The following is a 19886-nucleotide window of genomic DNA, read 5'->3' as shown; positions in this document are numbered from 1 at the left end:
TAGACCCTAAGGGCAAAGTGTGTGTCCTTCATCTGTGCACTGAGAATCATCCATCCCTCACTGGCTGAGTCCAAAACAGACTGGAAAAGAGAAAAGCCATGTGGCTGACAGGGTCTTGGTGCTCCAGCTGGGTATCATGCCTGTGCCTCTGAGGTGTGAGAGCCGAGTTCAGGACATTGGTCCACCAGAGACCTCCCGGCTCCACGTAATATCAAACGGCGAAAGCTCTCCCAGAGATCTTCATCTCAACGCTAAGACCCAGCTCCACCCAACAGCCAGCAAGCTCCAGTGCTGGTCACCGCATGCCAAACAACTAACAAGACAGGAACACAACCCCACCCATTAGCAGAGAGGCTGCCTAAAATCATAATAAGGTCACAGACACCCCAAAACAAACCACTGGACACGGTCCTGCCCACCAGAAAGACAAGCTCCAGCCTCATCCACCAGAACACAGGTACCATTCCCCTCAAGCAAGAAGCCTACACAACCCACTGAAACAACTTTAGCCACTGTTGGCAGACACCAAAAACAATGGGAACTAAGAACCTGCAGCCTGCAAAAAGGAGACCCCAAACACAGTAAGTTAAGCAAAATGAGAAGACAGAAAAACACACAGCAGATGAAGAAGCAAGGTAAAAACCCACCAGACCAAACAAATGAAGAGGAAATAGGCAGTCTACCTGGAAAAGAATTCAGAGTAATAATAGTAAAGATGATCCAAAATCTTGGAAATAGAAGGGAGAAAATACAAGAAATGTTAAACAAGGACCTAGAAGAACTAAAGAGCAAACAAATGATGAACAACACAATAAATGAAATTTAAAATCTCTAGAAGGAATCAATAGCAGCATAACTGAGTCAGAAGAATGGATAAGGGACCTGGAAGATAAAAGAGTGGAAATAACTACCTCAGAGCAGAGTAAAGAAAAAAGAAAGAAAAGAATTGAAGACAGTTTCGGAGACCTCTGGGACAACGTTAAAGCATCAACATTTGAATTATATGGGACCCAGAAGAAGAAGAGAAAAAGAAAGGGACTGAGAAAATATTTGAAGAGATTATAATTGAAAACTTCCCTAACAAGGGAAAGGAAATAGTCAAGTCCAGGAAGTGCAGAGAGTCCCATACAGGATAAATCCAAGGAGAAACACGCCAAGACACATATTGATCAAACTATCAAAAATTAAATACAAAGAAAAAATATTAAAAGCAGCAACGGAAAAGCAACAAATAATATACAAGGGAATCCCCATGAGGTTAACAGCTGATCTTTCAGCAGAAACTCTGCAAGCCAGAAGGGGGTAGCAGGACATATTTAAAGTGATGAAACAGAATAACCTACAACCAAGATTTCTCTACCTGGCAAGGATCACATTCAGATTTGACAGAGAAATTAAAACCTTTACAGTCAAGCAAAGGCTAAGAGAATTCAGCACCACCAAACCAGCTTTACAACAAATGCGAAAGGAACTTCTCTAGGCAGGAAACACAAGAGAAGGAAAAAATCTACAATAACAAACCCCAAAAAATTAAGAAAATGGTAATAGGGGGCTTCCCTGGTGGCGCAGTGGTTGAGAGTCAGCCTGCCGATGCAGGGGACGCAGGTTTGTGCCCCAGTCCGGGAGGATCCCACGTGCCACGGAGCGCCTGGGCCCGTGAGCCATGGCCGCTGAGCCTGTGCATCCGGAGCCTGTGCTCCGCAGTGGGAGAGGCCACAGCAGTGAGAGGCCCGCATACCGCCAAAAAAAAAAAAAAAATTGTAATAGAAACATACATATTGATAACTTCCTTAAATGTAAATGGATTAAATACTTCAGCCAAAAGACACAGACTGGCTGAATGGATACAAAGACAAGACCTGCACATATGCTGTCTACAAGAGACCCACTTCAGACCTAGGGACACATACAGACTGAAAGTGAGGGGATAGAAAAAGATATTCCATGCAAATGGAAATCAAAAGAAAGCTGGAGTAGCAATTCTCATATCAGACAAAATAGACTTTAAAATAAAGACTATTAAAAGAGACAAAAAAGGACACTACATAATGATCAAGGGATCAATCCAAGAAGAAGATATAACAATTGTAAATCTCTATGCACCCAACATAAGAGCACCTCAATACATAAGGCAAATGCTAACAGCCATAAAAGGGGAAATTGACTGTAACACAATCATAGTAGGGGACTTTAACACCCTGCTTTCACCAATGGACAGATCATCCAAAATGAAAATAAATAAGGAAACACAAGCTTTAAATGATACATTAAACAACATGGACTTAATTGATATTTATAGGACATTCCATCTAAAAACAACAGAATACACTTTCTTCTCAAGTGCTCATGGAATATTCTCCAGGATAGATTATATCATGGGTCACAAATCAAACCTTGGTAAATTTAATAAAATTGAAATCATATCAAGTATCTTTCCCAACCACAACGCTATGAGACTAGATATCAATTACAGGAAAAAACTGTAAAAAACACAAACACATGGAGGCTAAACAATATACTACTAAATAACCAAGAGATGACTTCAGAAATCAAAGAGGAAATAAAAAGATACCTAGAAACAAATGACAATGAAAACAGGATGACCCAAAACCTATGGGATGCAGCAAAAGCAGTTCTAAGAGGGAAGTTTAGAGCAATACAATCCTACCTCAAGAAACAAGAAACATCTCAAACAACCTAACCTTACACCTAAAGAAATTAGAGAAAGAAGAACAAAACAACCCCTAAGTTAACAGAAGGAAAGAAATCTTAAAGATCAGATCAGAAATAAATGAAAAATAAATGAAGAAAACAATAGCAAAAATCAATAAAACTAAAAGCTTGTTTTTTGAGAAGATAAACAAAATTGATAAACCATTAGCCAGACTCATCAAGAAAAAAAGGGAGAAGACTCAAATCAATATAATTAGAAAGGAAAAAGGAGAAGTAACAACTGACAATGCAGAAATACAAAGGATATGAGAGATTACTACAAGCAACTATATGCCAATAAAATGGACAACCTGGAAGTAATGGACAAATTCTTGGAAAAGCACAACCTTCCGAGACTGAACCAGGAAGAAACAGAAAATATAAACAGACCAATCACAAGCACTGAAATTGAAACTGTGATTAAAAATCTTCCAACAAGGGCTTCCCTGGTGGCGCAGTGGTTGAGAGTCCGCCTGCCGATGCAGGGGACACGGGTTTGTGCCCCGGTCCGGGAAGATCCCACATGTCGTGCAGCGGCTGGGCCCGTGAGCCATGGCTGCTGAACCTGCATGTCCGGAGCCTGTGCTCCACAACAGGAGAGGCCACAATAGTGAAAGGCCCTCGTACCACAAAAAAAAAAAAAAAAAAAAAATCTTCCAACAAACAAATGTCCTGGACCAGATGGCTTCACAGGTGAATTCTATCAAACATTTAGAGAAGAGCTAACACCTATCCTTCTCAAACTCTTCCAAAATATAGCAGAGGGAGGAACACTCCCAAACTCATTGTACAAGGCCACCATCACCCTGATACCAAATCCAAACAAAGATGTCACAAAGAAAGAAAACTACAGGCCAATATGACTGATGAACACAGATACAAAAATCCTCAAAAAAAATATTAGCAAACAGAATCTAACAGCACATTAAAAGGATCATACACCATGACCAAGTGGGGTTTATCCCCGGAAAGCAAGGATGCTTCAATATACGCAAATCAATCAGAGTGATAACACCATATTAAAAAATTGAAGGATAAAAATCATATGATCATCACAATAGATGCAGAAAAAGCTTTCAACAAAATTCAACACCCATTTATCATAAAAACTCTCCAGAAAGTAGACATCGAAGGAACTTACTTCAACATAATAAAGGTCATATATGTCAAACCCACAACCAACATCATTCTCAATGGTGAAAAACTGAAACCATTTCCTCTAAGATCAGGAACAGGACAAGGTTGTCCACTGTAACCACTATTATTCAACATAGTTTTGGAAGTTTTAGCCACAGCAATCAGAGAAGAAAAAGAAATAAAAGGAATCCAAATAGGAAAAGAAGAAGTAAAGCTGTCACTGTTTGCAGATGACATGATACTATACATAGAGAATCCTGAAGAGGCTACCAGAAAACTACAAGAGCTAATCAATGAATTTGGTAAAGTAGCAGGATACAAAATTAATGCACAGAAATCCCTTGTATTCCTATACACTAATGATGAGAAATCTGAAAGAGAAATTAAGGAAACACTCCCACTTACCATTGCAACAAAAAGAATAAAATACCTAGGAATAAACCTACCTAAGGAGACAACAGACCTGTATGCAGAAGACTATGACACTGATGATAGAAATTAAAGATGATTCAAACAGATGGAGAGATAAAGCATGCTCTTGGATTGGAAGAATCAACATTGTGAAAATGACTATACTACCCAAAGCAATCTACAGATTCAGTGCAATCCCTATCAAACTACCACAGGCATTTTTCACAGAACTAGAATAAAGAATTTCACAATTTGTATGGAAACACAAAAGACCCTGAATAGCCAATGCAATCTTGAGAAAGAAAAATGGAGCTGGAGGAATCAGGCTCCTGGACTTCAGACTATACTACAAAGCTACAGTAATCAAGACAGTATGGTACTGGAACAAAAACAGAAAGACAGATCAATGGAACAGGATAGAAAGCCCAGAGACAAACCCACGCATATATGGTCACCTTATCTTTGATAAAGGAGGCAAGAATATACAATGGAGAAAAGACAGCCTCTTCAATGAGTGGTGCTGGGAAAACTGGACAGCTACATGGAAAAGAATGAAATTAGAACACTCCCTAACACCACACACAAAAATAAACTCAAAATGGTTTAAAGATCTAAATGTAAGACCAGACACTATAAAATTCTTAGAGGAAAACATAGGCAGAACACTCTATGACATAAATCACAGCAAGATCCTTTCTGACCCGCCTCCTAGAGAAATGGCAATAAAAACTAAAATGGAAAATGAGACCTAATGAAACTTAAAAGCTTTTGCACAGCAAAGGAAACCATAACCAAGATGAAAAGACAACCCTCAGAATGGATGAAAATATTTGCAAACGAAGCAACTGACAAAGGATTAATCTCCAAGATATACAAGCAGCTCTGGCAGCTCAATATCAAAAAAACAAACAAACCAATCCAAAAATGGGCAGAAGATCTAAAGAGATATTTCTCCAAAGAAGATATACAGATTGCCAACAACTACACGAAAGGATGCTCAACATCACTAATCATTTGAGAAATGCAAATCAAAACTACAACGGGGTATCACCTCACACCGGTCCGAATCGCCATCGTCAAAATATCTACAAACAATAAATGTTGGAGAGGGTGTGGAGAAAAGGGAACCCTCTTGCACTCTTGGTGGGAATGTAAATCGATACAGCCACTATGGAGAACAGTATGGAGGTTCCTTAAAAAACTAATAATAGAACTTCCATACGACCCAGCAATCCCACTACTGGGCATATACCCTGAGAAAAGCATAATTCAAAAAGAGTCATGTACCACAATGTTCACTGCAGCTCTATTTACAATAGGCAGGACTTGGAAGCAACCTAAGTGTCCATCAACAGCTGAATGGATAAAGAAGATGTGGCACATATATATAATGGAATACTACTCAGCCATAAAAAGAAACGAAACTGAGTTATTTGTAGCGAGGTGGATGGACCTAGAGACTGTCATACAGAGTGAAGTAAGTCAGAAAGAGAAAAACAAATATCGTATGCTAACACATATATATGGAATCTAAAAAAAAAAAAAAAAGGTTTCTGAAGAACCTAGGGGCAGGACAGGAATAAAGACGCAGATGTAGAGAATGGACTTGAGGACACGGGGAGGGGGAAGGGTAAGCTGGGACGAAGTGAGAGAGTGGCATGGACATATATACACTACCAAATGTAAAACAGCTAGTGGGAAACAGCCACATAGCACAGAGAGATCAGCTCGGTGCTTTGTGACCACCTAGAGGGGTGGGATAGGGAGGGTGGGAGGGAGATGCAAGATGGAGGAGATTTGGGGATATATATATATGTATAGCTGATTCACTTTGTTATACAGCAGAAACTAACACACCATTGTAAGGCAATTATACTCCAATAAAGATGTTTAAAAACAAAAAACAAAAAACTAACCGTCATAGTCACATACTGTGACTCCTCTACTCAGAGATGAAGTTATTCCAGATCAGGAAGCTATCCAGGAACTACAGAATGTAAACAACTTAGCGTTTTTTCCAACACTTCACCTTATATACTCAGCATTATTGTAATCATTTTAGAGATAAGGAAACTTAGGCTGAGAGAGATTTAAAGGGCTTCTGGTATAGTCCTAACTAGAACTCAAGTGTGTTTCCAATTCAGCTTTCTCTTCATGACACCACAATTTTGGGTTGAGAGGAACAACAAGATTAGTGACCTGGGCTGGTAGAAGGAGTCATCATCTTGGGGCAGATCATGAGAATGCAGCCGTGAGCAGTTACTGGATTTGCCTATATGAACGGTGTTGGGGAAGAGAACAGACTTGGCATTTCAGACAGATGATAGGACCCTGCATCCAGGACGAACCGGTCTCTTTTCTTTCAAAATTTAAACTTTTCTACTCATTAATAACTTGGGCTTTTAAAGGAATTACATATGTTAATTTTTTAACTTGCATAAATTAGAGGAGCGTCTTACAATATTCTTTCTCTTAAGTGCCAGGATTATCCTAAACTAGAGCAAAGTATGTAAAACTTCATCACATCTGGCTGAGTTTTTGAGATTTCAGGAGCATGTTTCCTGGGGTTTGCTTGCCTATGTATTATTATGCTTCTCTAATATGCTTGTGTAATTATTATACAAATTTATTGATTTTGCAGGATTCATAGTCCCAGCAATTTCTCATTGATTAGTTCAGGATTGATTTTATCAAAGGCTAAACGAGGACCTCCAGGAACTGAAGAAGCTCAAAAATGAATGCAACTGGGAATTTCTTTCTATCTGCTGAGTCTCGTATGGAAACTTTTTGCTAGCATCCGTGAGTGGAACTTCCTAAGTACCAGCACAGAGCTAGGAAGCTTATGGCAATTTTAAGAAAAATGTTTAGGTTCAATAATAACAGTTTACTGGAAGCACCTCTGATTTTCTTTTCCTGCCCTTTTTTATGGGCTTGGTTGTTTTGCTAAATTAAGTTTGAGGTTCACTCGCTTTGTTATAACACCACGTTAATGAGGCCAAAATGTCAGGCTCCATCTCTGTAGTGACAAACTGCGCCCCTAACCTCAGGGAGCTTCCCTGGTAGATGAAAACAGGGAGGATATTTGCAAATACAGGGAAAACAATTTCAGGCCCTGACACGGAGACTGGCATTGCCTTCACTTTACACAAAATAGCAAATTGTTCCCTTCCGTAAGAAAGAAAAACCCAAAGGAAATTATTAGTGTCATAGAAAAAATGAGATTGTCAAAACAAAAAAACAAATTAGAAGGTCCAAAAATGATTAACACAAAACCAAACCCATGGTTTAGAAGACAGAAGTTTTATTTGGTTTGAGATGCCCCAGGGATTACTCGGCATAAATGTGCTAAACAGTCCAGGTTGCACATCATGTAATTAAAATCTGATTAATTCTTATCAGGTTAGCAAAGGATGGTGCTTTTTACCCCCCAAACAAATTGGCAATGCACCTGAATATTAAATTTAATTTGTCATTTTGCACATTTCACTGGCTCTATTGTAACAGACTTAGAAGCACATTTGCCACTCTGTCCTTTTTTGACATCAGTTCTCCCTACACTACGTACATTAGGTAAATACTAAAATGTAGATAGGAGAGAGTATTTTTAAAATTCTCTCATTTAGGAACATCACAATGAACTAATTGTGATTCAAGATATCAACACTACTTCTTGGCAGTTGCTACCAGGAAAAGACAATAAAATGTAAATGAACAAATTACTGTTTAAACAGCAATACTTTTGATAATCAGCAGATACATTGAGGGATAAATATGGGGGAGAAAATCTGAAAAGGGAAAAAGGGGATTTAAATTTAAACAGAATTTCTTTTAATGTTTCCCCCATCGTACTAAAGTCCATCTTTAATTCATATTACAGTGAGTAATTTGTAATGCTATGTCAAAATAAATATGCAGGGCTTCCCTGGTGGCGCAGTGGTTGAGAGTCCGCCTGCCGATGCAGAGGACACGGGTTCGTGCCCCGGTCCGGGAAGATCCCACATGCCACGGACCGGCTGGGCCCGTGAGCCATGGTCGCTGAGCCTGCGCGTCCAGAGCCTGTGCTCCGCAACGGGAGAGGCCACAACAGTGAGAGGCCCGCGTACCGCAAAAAAAAAAAAAAAAAAAAAGATATGCAAAGAAGATATGCATTTAAATTTTAAATCTGACCCCTAAGTTTGAATTTAACATTGTGCCCTAACTGAGTCCTGTATGTGGAATGGGAATTTTGAATCTGTTTTGAATGTCACAAGGATCAGCGATCATGCATAGTGTTATCATTGTTCATTATCTAATATGACTTGTGAAAAGAACATGAAATGGCATTAATCATTATTTTCTACTAATAATAATATACTTTCAATGCAAAGTTCACCATTTTCTAAATATCTGGCAGCAGGAAGTTCTTCTCCTTCATCACAGTCACCAACCACCCCCGCTCCTTTATTCCGGATTTGCAGCTGGAAGCCTTGGTGACTGATAAAAAGCTAGACCTTACAACATTAAAGAAAAACTGAACTCCTGACCCCAAACCCAAACACCTAGAATCACAAAATCATCGGGCCCATGGGACCTCAGGAGTTGCCGAAGGTCACCCAGCTGGTTAAAGGCAGAGAGGGAAATGGAAACCAGAGCTCCTAACTTCAGGTTGAGTGTTCGTCCGCATACACAAAAATGAGCAGAATAACATCAGCTGGAGAAGCACAGACCTAGGATCACACAGACCTGGGTCTGAATTCTGATTCTGCCAATTCTTTGCTTTAATTTCTTCATCTGAAAAAGGTATAAGCTAATGATACATACTAGGCATGTTACTGTGAGGATTAAGTGATACGATACACAGAAAGTACTTAATCATAGGCCTGGCAAAGAGTAAATAATAAATATTAACAATGGATATTAACTCATGTTGCCTAGACAACAATTTTTGTTCATATAAGTAACCTTTGTCTCCCACTCTCCTCCAAAAAAAACACAAACTATACATATAGTTTTATATATATATATATATATATATATAAAGTTATATATATACACAGTTGGTAAGGATGAAACTTGGACTCAAGATCAGTGTATTGCTTCATCAACAGGGAAAAACAAGAGATTCAAAGAAGACAACATAACTTACTACAGGGCAAATAATATCCAATGTGTCTTCAACGGCCTGTAAAATGATCCTAGTGACCTTATTTGTCTGCCCATCCAACTCCCAACACACATCTGTGCCCTTTAGCACAACTGGAAAGTGAGCAAACATGGTGATGGAATAAGCGAAGGGAGCTGGTGGTGTTTATCTAGGCCAATGTTGCATGTGTACATGTCGGGGGGTGGGTGATGCATGTGAGTACTCAAGGAAGAGGGAGGAGGGAGACACAAAGGGTGAGAGAGAGATTGACTAGTGAGGCTAACTGCTTAACCAGAAAAGTACACCTTGTTTCTACCAGGGCAAGGCTCCTAGGTACTGTTAAGTAGCCATAGCCTAAATGTCAGAGCTGGAATAAGGGAGTCATTGGGGGATTTGCCAACCTAGAAGGAGCCCTAGACCCTCATTAGAGATGGAGACAAGTGTGTTCACCAGAACTCTCTCCAGTCAGAACACAGTATGTGCTGAATGATTTAAGAAGTTGTCGGGAATTGGGACTCCACAGGGGTATTTCTTCAGTGTGGCTGTATTGGTCTGGACTCTCGAGTTTTAAATTTATCCTCTCAATTAGGACACTTCCAAGAGTGAAGTAAAACACTATTAATAACTATGCTGGGAGAACAGGTATAAAGTAGGACTGTCCCAAAATGAGGACACATGGTCACCTTAGTTTTAAGTGTTGGAAATCTAATCGAACTGGCTTCAGCAAAATGACATTTATTGGGCTCAGTGTTTTAAAAGTCCAGTGGTAAGTCTAGCGTCAAGGATGCCAGTTTCCAAGACTCAGTCTCTCTCACTCCATCTCTCTGTTCTGTTTTCCCTCTCTCAGGCATGCCCAGTCCCCGTAGTGGCCCCTGGCACCTCCAGGCTTACATCCTGCATCTTAGCAACATCAGCTTCTGTTTCCCAACACTCTACCAAAGTCCAAGAAAAGTTTCATTGGTCCACTTGGGTCTCAAGCCCATCTTTGACCCAGTCACTGTGGCCATGAGGGAATGGAATAGGCTGATTTGTCAAATCTGTATCATAAGGCCACTTCTGGACTTGAGGATAAGAGAGAGGACGAGTCAACCACCCAAACCACATGGACCAAGCTTAATCAAGGTATGATTCCCCAATGGAAAAGCAAGACATAAATTTGCAAGAAGGGGAATTATACTGGCCAGGTAAGATCAATAATGTCCACTAACTCCAGGACTTGTGTTTAGCTAATAAACATTTTTTTGGTAAGATCCTTATGTGCCAGGATCCATGTTAATGACTCTATCTGGATTACCCCATTTAAACTTCAAAACAATTATACAAGCTAGATACTTTATTATATGCATACTATAGATGAGGTAGCTCAGGTACATAGAAAATTAAGTCACTTCCCCATTCACAAGCCAGGGCATGAAAAATTCAAGACTGGAAGCCAGGCAGTCAGATTCCAGAACACATGCTCTTAGCTCTTACCTAGGGAAACATCCCATGCAGGCTATGGCAAGCACATTTGGTTAGATCTCTTGGAACAACACGGGAGAGGTTTGGAGTGGATTAGAAGAAAGAGCCTAAGGCCAGTCAAGAAAAGCATCCTGTCTGTTGATTTAAAGCCCCAAAGTCCTGATACAAATTACTGCAGTACCTGACAGAGTCCGGAGGCCCTGCAGTCAGCCAGCTTCTTGGGATAAGAATGAGAAGCAGCTTGATCTGTCTGGCTTCAGCTGTATCTCTAAAATACCAGCAGGGAAGTCTCTCAACACAACTGAGAGAGTATGCTCCAACAGTGGGTCCTATGAATTCAAAAAGCCCTCCATTAATAAACAACAACAAAAATTTAACCTCAAAGAATGGGAAAAAAAGGAGGGGGGGTATTTACAAACTACTTTTCTTATAGCAAAGAATTTCTTATTACAGTTATGCAAAAGGAACTTCAAAGATTCCAGAAATAAATTAGTTATGTCAATGCAGAGCATTACTTGGCAACTTTGAGTGCAAGTATATTTAAATATATTTGGCCATGTTTACCTGCACATTCCTAAATTAGACCTGAATAACTAGCTGATAGATACATAGTACAAACAGCTTGTTTGTAACAGGAAAACTATTCAATCTATCTTCCTTTATAACTGAGCTTCCACAACCTTGATTTATTGGTGTAGTTCAGGAAATTTATCCCACATAGTGTTATAGGGAATCACTTTCATTTGTATGCTAACTGCTTTTGATTATTTTTTTTAGCATCGTCAGTGGCCTTGATGATTGATTTTCAATCTAGCTAAACGAGTTCGTATTATGCATATTTCCCAGTAGGAAAGAGATTATCTTAGCAGATAGTAAACTTCATGGCACAAAGAAAGTTCTAGCTCATTCCACTGACATTTGAAAGTTTTCAAGGGACATGCCACATGAGCAAGGCTTCTGGGCTTTTGAAGGAAAGATTATAGCAACAACCAAAAAAAGTAGTTAATTCTTTAATGAAATGACATAGATACAGTGAGGGTACACATAACAGTTAAACAGTTACTTAAGAATTTAGTCTCTGGGGTCAAGACTCTGGGGTTTGAATCTTAGCATCACCACTTACCAGTATGTGACTCTAGGCAAGTTACTGAACCTGTCTAGACCTTCGTTTCCACACCGCAAAATCAGAGCCACTAGCAATATCAACAATATTGAGTTGTTTGAGGATTAAATAAAATGATGCATGTGTGACACATATGGCATGGTTCTTGGCTCATAGAAAGCCCTCAATAAATACTAGCTCTTGTTGCTGTTGTTGTTGTTGTTTTTAGAGTTGCAAAGGAAATAAACACAAAGATACCTCTCTGGCCACCAGATACCTAATAACTTAAGGGGAATGGAATACGAGATTGACCATTTCCACGTAGCCCATTGTGACTTCTCTGCACATAGGCTAGAATTTATTCTTTTGATTATCAATCCACATTTGTCACAATGTCCCAGTCAAAGAATGAAGTGGGATCATTATTCCGAGATGCTTTTAATTAATACAGCAGTAAATTTTCATTCATTTCAGAGCTTTCCTTCCTGACCCATATCTATCATATTTGATCATATATCATATCCTGACCATATAAACAAAGCCTTTGTCCTATACATTGCCTTTCTGTATCTTTCACCCCCAGCCCCCGCCATGCCACCAATTCTCCTCCAAAAGACTTGTAGCATTACTAGCTGTAACTTTGCAAAATCTGAGGATATGCTTCACATTATACTTGAGGCAGGTACCAGACAGCGCATTTCCCATCCTCGTCCCCCAGCCCTCCAGGGAAAATAGGACTGTATGATATGTAATGGACATACCTGTGGTTTCTGCACCCATCCATGTTCTTTTTTTTGATGACACTACTGGATTTGCTTTGGGGAAGTCCCTTTAGACCACTGCACACAGTTACAGTGAGGTTGTCAGTTAAGGTACCTACTTCTCCTGGACAAAGAATGGACATATGACCTGTATTTGTTTCCTAAGGGTACCAAAACAAATTAAAACAAACTTCCTGGCTCAAAACAACAAAAACTTACTCTCTCACAGTTTAGGAGGACCCCAGTCCAAAATCAAGCTGCCATCAGGGCTGGTTATTTCTGGAGGCTCTGAGGGATAAACTGTCCCCTGTCTCCCTTCCAACCTACAGTGGATGTTGTCAATCCTTGGTATTCCTCAGCTTGTAGACACATCACTCCTATCTCGCCTCCTTCTCCGTGTCTCTGGGCCTCCTTCTTTTCTGCCTCTCATTAGGACATTCTCATCAGATGCAGGACCCACCCTTATCAGGTATGGCCTCATTTCTACCCTTACCTTAGTTACATCTGTAAAAAGCCTTATTCTAAATAAGGTCCCATGTTTTGAAGTTCTGGGTGGACATGAATTTTGAGGGGATGCTATTCGACCCATTCCATGACCCAAGACAGGCCAATCCAACTCTCTTTCCCTGGAAAACCAAAAGAACTAAAATTATTTGCAACACGTTTGTTTTACCAGCAGAATCCTGAAGAGACTGCCCACTAGTTCCTGTTACCTATGTCCCAGAAGCTTCTCTGGTCTCCTACGTTGCATGGCTGAGTTATTCAGGGTCTCCTTCATTCTGTGCATTACCCAATATCCTGGCAATAAATTCCCATGTAGCTTAACCAGGTGGAATCAGGTTCTGCTACGAGAAACCAAAGGAGTCTAAAGCAGAGACTACAATGTCTGAACCACCTCAGTCCTGAAATGTAGAAATAAGAATAATTGATGTCAAGGCCTGTTTTTTACACTTTCCACTAACTAAATAGTCCTTTGATCACAACTCTTCCACCCATCTAACTTAGAATATTTTATTTCTGGAGACTTTACCTGCTTGTCACAGTAATTTTTCTAGAAGTCTTAGAAGTTTATGCAAACATGTAGGTGATAGTTCCCAGCATCCTTCCAAATCCTGAGAGTGCTGACAGACTGACTAAACTAAGAAGTTATCTTATAATCCTAGGGCAGACTAATTAAATCCTACACATTGACATTTTTGGCTAAAAAATGGTAACTACACTAATTAGCCCATTAGAAAATGTGCATATCTCATTGTGCCAAATGAGAGGGGATTCCTTATAATTGTTCCTATAGGATTGCACGCAACTACTGGGGACACGAGCTAATTGCAGGAAACGTCATTACCTTCCAAGTCCCATCACCCACTTAACTACTGAGGAGGTTCCCACCCTAACAGTGAGGAGGAGTCAGAGCTGGATGGGTTTTCCTAGAATCGTGGCTCATCACCACCGCACTCCAAAGTTTTTAGGAACATAATAAGTCTTTGCAAGTGGAATGAACGTGGCCTCTGACTTTCTACCAGACCCCACACTGTCTCAGGACACCAGGAAGCCAATAATGCTAACAAACTAGTACAGAGTGAAAAATTAAAACATTGTAAACTTTTGAAGACACTGCAGAAGCTATAGCCCATGTTTATGAAGAACATTTGGAGCTTTCAGGAAATCATTTATTTAAGTAAAATCCCTAAAGATTTACTAAATGTCAGGCAGAGAAATTAAAATGTCAGTATACTGCAGCAAGGTCAAAACTGAATTAATAGCATGGAGGCAAATTACTCAATTGGATACAATTTAACCAATCTTTGTGGACACCCACCATGTGCCTGACACTTTAGTAGGCCCAGCAAGGGATCAAAACTAAGAAAGAAGAGGCTAAGGCCGCCAGAGAGTTTGCAATCCAGTAAGAAGAATGAGAGCAGAAGGCAAACCCCAGAAATACAAAGGGGAAAATGCTATAAGAAAGAAAGAAACAAAGTGCTGGAGGAAAAAGGATTACTTCAATTGCAAAGATCAAGAAAGGCTTTCCCAGAGGAAGTAAAAATAGGGGTGGTCCTTGACTGACAGATATGCAGAAAAGATTAACCAGATGGACAGTCAACCCAAGTAAAATCATAAAGATAGGAAAATCCATGGTATATTCAGAGGACAGAAATTAGCTTTTCTGAGATACAGGGCTTCCTAAAGAGGGAGACACGGCTGGAAAAATAGGTTTGCAGCCACCCCAAAGAGAGGCTTACAGGATAGGTACATGGTCTTTTTTATTCATGGAGGGCAATGAGAGTCATTGAAAGTTTTTGCAAGGGAGCATTCTGTTCAGCACTAGCTTAAGGAGGATTCATCTGAAGGCAATGTGAATGACAAACAGGAGCCAGAGATATCAATCTGTTGGGCATCTGACTCAGTTTTAAGCAGGAGAGTTTGGAAAGAAAGCAGGAAGGAGGGAAGGAGGACACATGTGCAAGAGACAGGACAATGTCCCAACCCAGAAAAGAAGTTCTCAACCCTGGCTGCATGGTAGACTCTCATGGGTAACTTTATTGAAATACTGAATGCCAGGGCCCACCCCAAACCAATAACATCAGAACCTCTGTGGTTGGGCCCAGACATTGGGATGTTTGAAAAGTTCACCAGGTGATTCCAATACACAGATAGTACTGATCCTCGCTTATTCTTCAAGGTATAGTCCAGGGGCCAGCAGGCCCAGCATCACCTGAGAGCACGTTGGAAATACAAATTCTCAGACCACTCCTCTCAGAATATGCACATTAACAAGATGACCAGGAAATATGCCCATGAACATTTAAGTTAGAGAAGTACAAACAGATGCTTCTGGGACAGGCCCTGAGATGATTCAGGTCTAATCAGCACCCAGGTGAAGCCAACACAGGTCCACAAACCACACTTGAGAATGTGTTAGAAATGCCAACACTGCACATGGCCAGACCACTCAATGGGGCTTCTGCTGTTTTCCTGAGGTCCAGTTTCTTCCCTTTCACTCTGTGTTCTAGTGTCAGACCTCATCCCCATCTCTGCAACCCGTCACCATGTTCACAGGTGTCAAGAACAACTCCAGGAAAACAGTTTGGCTGTTCCTCAAGAAGCTACACATGAATTACTATATGACCCAGCAATTCCACTCCTAGGTATATACCCAAAAGAATTGAAAGCAGAGGTCACAAATCAAGCCTCAGTAAATTTAAGAAAATTGAAATCATATCAAGCATCTTTTCCAACCACAACACTATGAGATTAGAAATCAATTACGGGAAAAAAAAAACAACTGTAAAAAATACAAACACATGAAGGTTAAAAAATACGCTACTAAATAACCAAGAGACCACTGGAGAAATCAAAGAGGAAATCAAAAAATACCTAGAAACAAATGACAACAAAAACACGATGACGCAAAACCTATGGGATGCAGCAAAAGCAGTTCTAAGAGGGAAGTTTATAGCAATACAATCCTATCTCAAGAAACAAGAAAAATCTCAAATAAACGACCTAACCTTACACCTAAAGCAAATAGAGAAAGAAGAACAAACAAAACCCAAAGTTAGTAGAAGGAAAGAAATCATAAAAATCAGAGCAGAAATAAATGAAAAATAAATGAAGAAAACAATAACAAAGATCAATAAAACTAAAAGCTGGTTCTTTGAGAAGATAAACAAAACTGATAAATCTTTAGGCAGACTCATCAAGAAAAAAAGGGAGAAGTCTCAAATCAATAAAATTAGAAATGAAAAAGGAGAAGTTACAACTGACACCACAGAAATACAAAGGTTCATAAGAGACTACTACAAGCAACTATATGCCAATAAAATGGACAACCTGGAAAAAATGGACAATTCTTAGAAAAGTACAACCTTCCAAGACTGGACCAGGAAGAAACAGAAAATATGAACAGACCAATCACAAGTAATGAAATTGAAACTTCATTAAATAAGTCTTCCAACAAACAGAAGTCCAGGACCAGATGGCTTCATAGGTGAATTCTATCAAATATTTAGAGAAGAGCTAACACCTATCCTTCTCAAGCTCTTCCAAAAAGCTGTAGAGGGTGGAACACCCAAATTCATTCTACAAGGCCACCAACACACTGATACCAAAGACATCATCAAAACAGAAAATTACAGGCCAATATCACTGATGAACATAGATGCAAAAATCTTCAACAAAATATGAGCAAACCAAATCAAACAACACATTAAAAGGATCACACACCATGATCAAGTGGGATTTGTCCCAGGGATGCAAGGATTCTTCAATATACGCAAATCATTCAATGTGATACACCATATTAACAAACAGAAGAATAAAAACCATATGATCATCTCAATAGATGCAGAAAAAGCTTTTGACAGAATTCAACACCAGTTTATGATAAGAACCCTCCAGAAAGTGGGCACAGAGGGAACCTACCTCAACATAATAAAGGCCATATATGACAAACTCACAGCAAACATTATTCTCAGTGGTGAAAAACTGAAAGCATTTCCACTAAGATCAGGAACAAGACAAGGTTGTCCACTCTCACCACTATTATTCAACATAGTTTTGGAAGGTTTAGCCACAGCAATTAGAGAAGAAAAAGAAATACAAAGAATCTAAATTGGAAAAGAAGTAAAACTGTCACTGTTTGCACATGACATGATACCATACATAGCAAATCCTAAACAGGGCACCAGAAAACTACTAGAGCTAATCAATGAATTTAGTAAAGTCGTAGAATAAAAAATTAATACACAGAAATCTCTTGCATTCCTGTACACTAACAACAAAAGATCAGAAAGAGAAATTAAGGGAAAAATCCCATTTACCACTGCAACAAAAAGAATAAAATACCTAGGAATAAACCTACCTAAGGAGACAAAAGACCTGTATGCAGAAAGCTATAAGATACTGATGAAAGAAATTAAAGATGATACAAACAGATGGAGAGATATAGCATGTTCTTGGATGGGAAGAATCAATATTGTGGAAATGACTATACTACCCAAAGCAATCTACAGATTCAATGCAATCCCTATCAAACTACCAATGGCATTTTTCACAGAACTAGAACAAAAAACTTTACAATTTGTATGGAAACAAAAAAGACCCCAAATAGCCAAAGCAATCTTGAGAAAGAAAAATGGAGCTGGAGGAATCAGGCTCCCTGACTTCAGACTATGCTACAGCAATCAAGATAGTATGGTACTGGCACAAAAACAGAAATATAAGATCAATGGAACAGGATAGAAAGCCCAGAGAGAAACCCACACACCTATGGTCACCTACTCTATGACAAAGGAGGCAAAAATATACAATGGAGAAGGGACAGACTCTTCAATAAGTGGTGCTGGGAAAACTGGACAGCTACATGTAAAAGAATAAAATTAGAACACTCCCTAACACCATACACAAAAATAAACTCAAAATTGATTAAAGACCTAAATGTAAGGCCAGACACTATAAAACTGTTAGAGGAGAACATAGGCAGGACACTCTTTGATATAAATCACAACAAGATCTTTTTTGACCCACCTCCTAGAGTAATGAAAATAAAAACAAAAATAAACAAATGGGACCTATTTAAGCTTAAAACATTTTGCACAGCAAATGAACCCATAAACAAGACAAAAAGATAACCCTCAGAATGGGAGAAAATATTTGCAAACAAAGCAACTGCAGCAAAAAAAAAAAAAAAAAAAAAAAAAGCAACTGCAAAGGATTAATCTCCAAAATATATAAGTAGCTCATGCAGCTCAGTATCAAAAAAACAAACAACCCAATCAAAAACCCAAACAAAAATGTCTGTTTAGAAGACCTAAACAGACATTTCTCCAAAGATGACATACAGATAGCCAACAAACACAGGAGGGAAAAAGTCCATTTCAAACAGAAAACTCTTAATACCCAGAACCCATGAGACCTAAAATGACCAAGATGAATAGAGTGAAAACATGAGTCCTCTCATGCACATTCTCTTCTTGAAACTGAGACGGTCCAGCTTGATGTTTGGTACAATGACAAATTGTTCTAGGCAGATTTTCCAAAGTAATCCAAAGTCCCTGAGCCCCTCTACACAAATTGTCTACTGTGGTGACTTAATTTCATGTTTTTACTTTTAAGGAGAAGAGATTTGGATGAATGTTCTAATGTAGTAATTAGCAATTACATTAATATCATTGATTTCCCATTATGTTGTCCCATTATTCTAATTATGTTTCTCTTTAAACAATTTTTCAGACTACAATCTCCTACTTAGATGAGCCTAATACCCTGAATAACCTCCCCTCGCCATTGTCCACCCAAGTTGGTAATGAGTCCTGTGCTATTTAACCTCACATCACACAATTTTTTAAAAATCATTCCAAAGAGCCCTGAGTCAATGTACTCTCTGTGCAATTACCTCCAGGACCCAGAACCAACATTGCAGTAATCAAAGCAGGTGGTCATTTGGAAGGGCTCTCTACACAAACAGCTCCTTGACATCTCACTGATATGCCTGAAATCCTACTCTTGAAGAGCCCTTTTGGGAGATCTTTGGGGGGTTTCAGTCTTCAATCATTTCTGAAGAGAGCAAGCTGTATCAAGCAAAAATCTGGAGAGGATACCATTTAACAAGAGCCTATAAGACACACCAAATACTCTCAAATGAGAGCTAACACTCTGTTTCATGCACCATTCAACTCATTTAATTTCCTCCAAAACTTCTGTAAGGCAGGTGATATTATGATCCCCATTTTACAGATGAGGAAACTGAAGTTGACACAGCTAGGATTCAAACCCAAGCAGGCTGGCTCCAGGATCTGTGCTCTTAACCTCTGCTGTTCTGCTCTCTGATATATTTCTTTTTCAATCATCTCATGAAGCTGGCATTTTATATCTTCTTGGACAGGTGAAGCTAATGATCACAGAGGTTAAATAACTTAGCCAAAGGCACACAGCTAGTAAGTGCCCAGATTAATGTAAACCCAGGTATTTCTGACTCCAGAGACTTGCTCCTTCCGCTCTGCTGCCTACCCAAGAAGAATATATCACAATATCCAATCATGATGAGCATTTATGAGCAAGACCTAAACAACCAGGAAATAAAAAATAATATATAGTCTATATGGTTTACTAATTAAGGGAAAGAGTGGCAGATAGGTATGGCGGAGCCTACTAGCTAATCAACAAACCTATTTCCTCTTCC

The 19886-nt window shown here is 39.3% G+C and overlaps 1 long non-coding RNA gene across 10 annotated transcripts in view; it reads right to left on the bottom strand.

Moving 5' to 3' along the window:
- Positions 1 to 19886, bottom strand: part of LOC307193759 — a 681048-nt gene that overhangs the window by 391084 nt on the left and 270078 nt on the right. For 7 of the 10 annotated variants that reach the window (XR_013830398.1, XR_013830399.1, XR_013830400.1 and 4 more), the window contains one exon: positions 11025 to 11172. The exons of the other annotated variants lie outside the window; for them this stretch is intronic. This is a non-coding gene — a long non-coding RNA (uncharacterized lncRNA). The remainder of the gene's footprint in view (positions 1 to 11024; positions 11173 to 19886) is intronic. 10 annotated transcript variants of the gene reach the window in all.

The sequence above is a fragment of the Stenella coeruleoalba genome (assembly GCF_951394435.1).
Source record: "Stenella coeruleoalba genome assembly, chromosome: 11".
In the NCBI taxonomy this organism is placed as follows: Eukaryota; Metazoa; Chordata; class Mammalia; order Artiodactyla; family Delphinidae; genus Stenella; species Stenella coeruleoalba.
The sequence above is the reverse complement of the archived record's forward strand: the minus strand, read 5'-3'. Positions and strand labels throughout refer to the sequence as shown.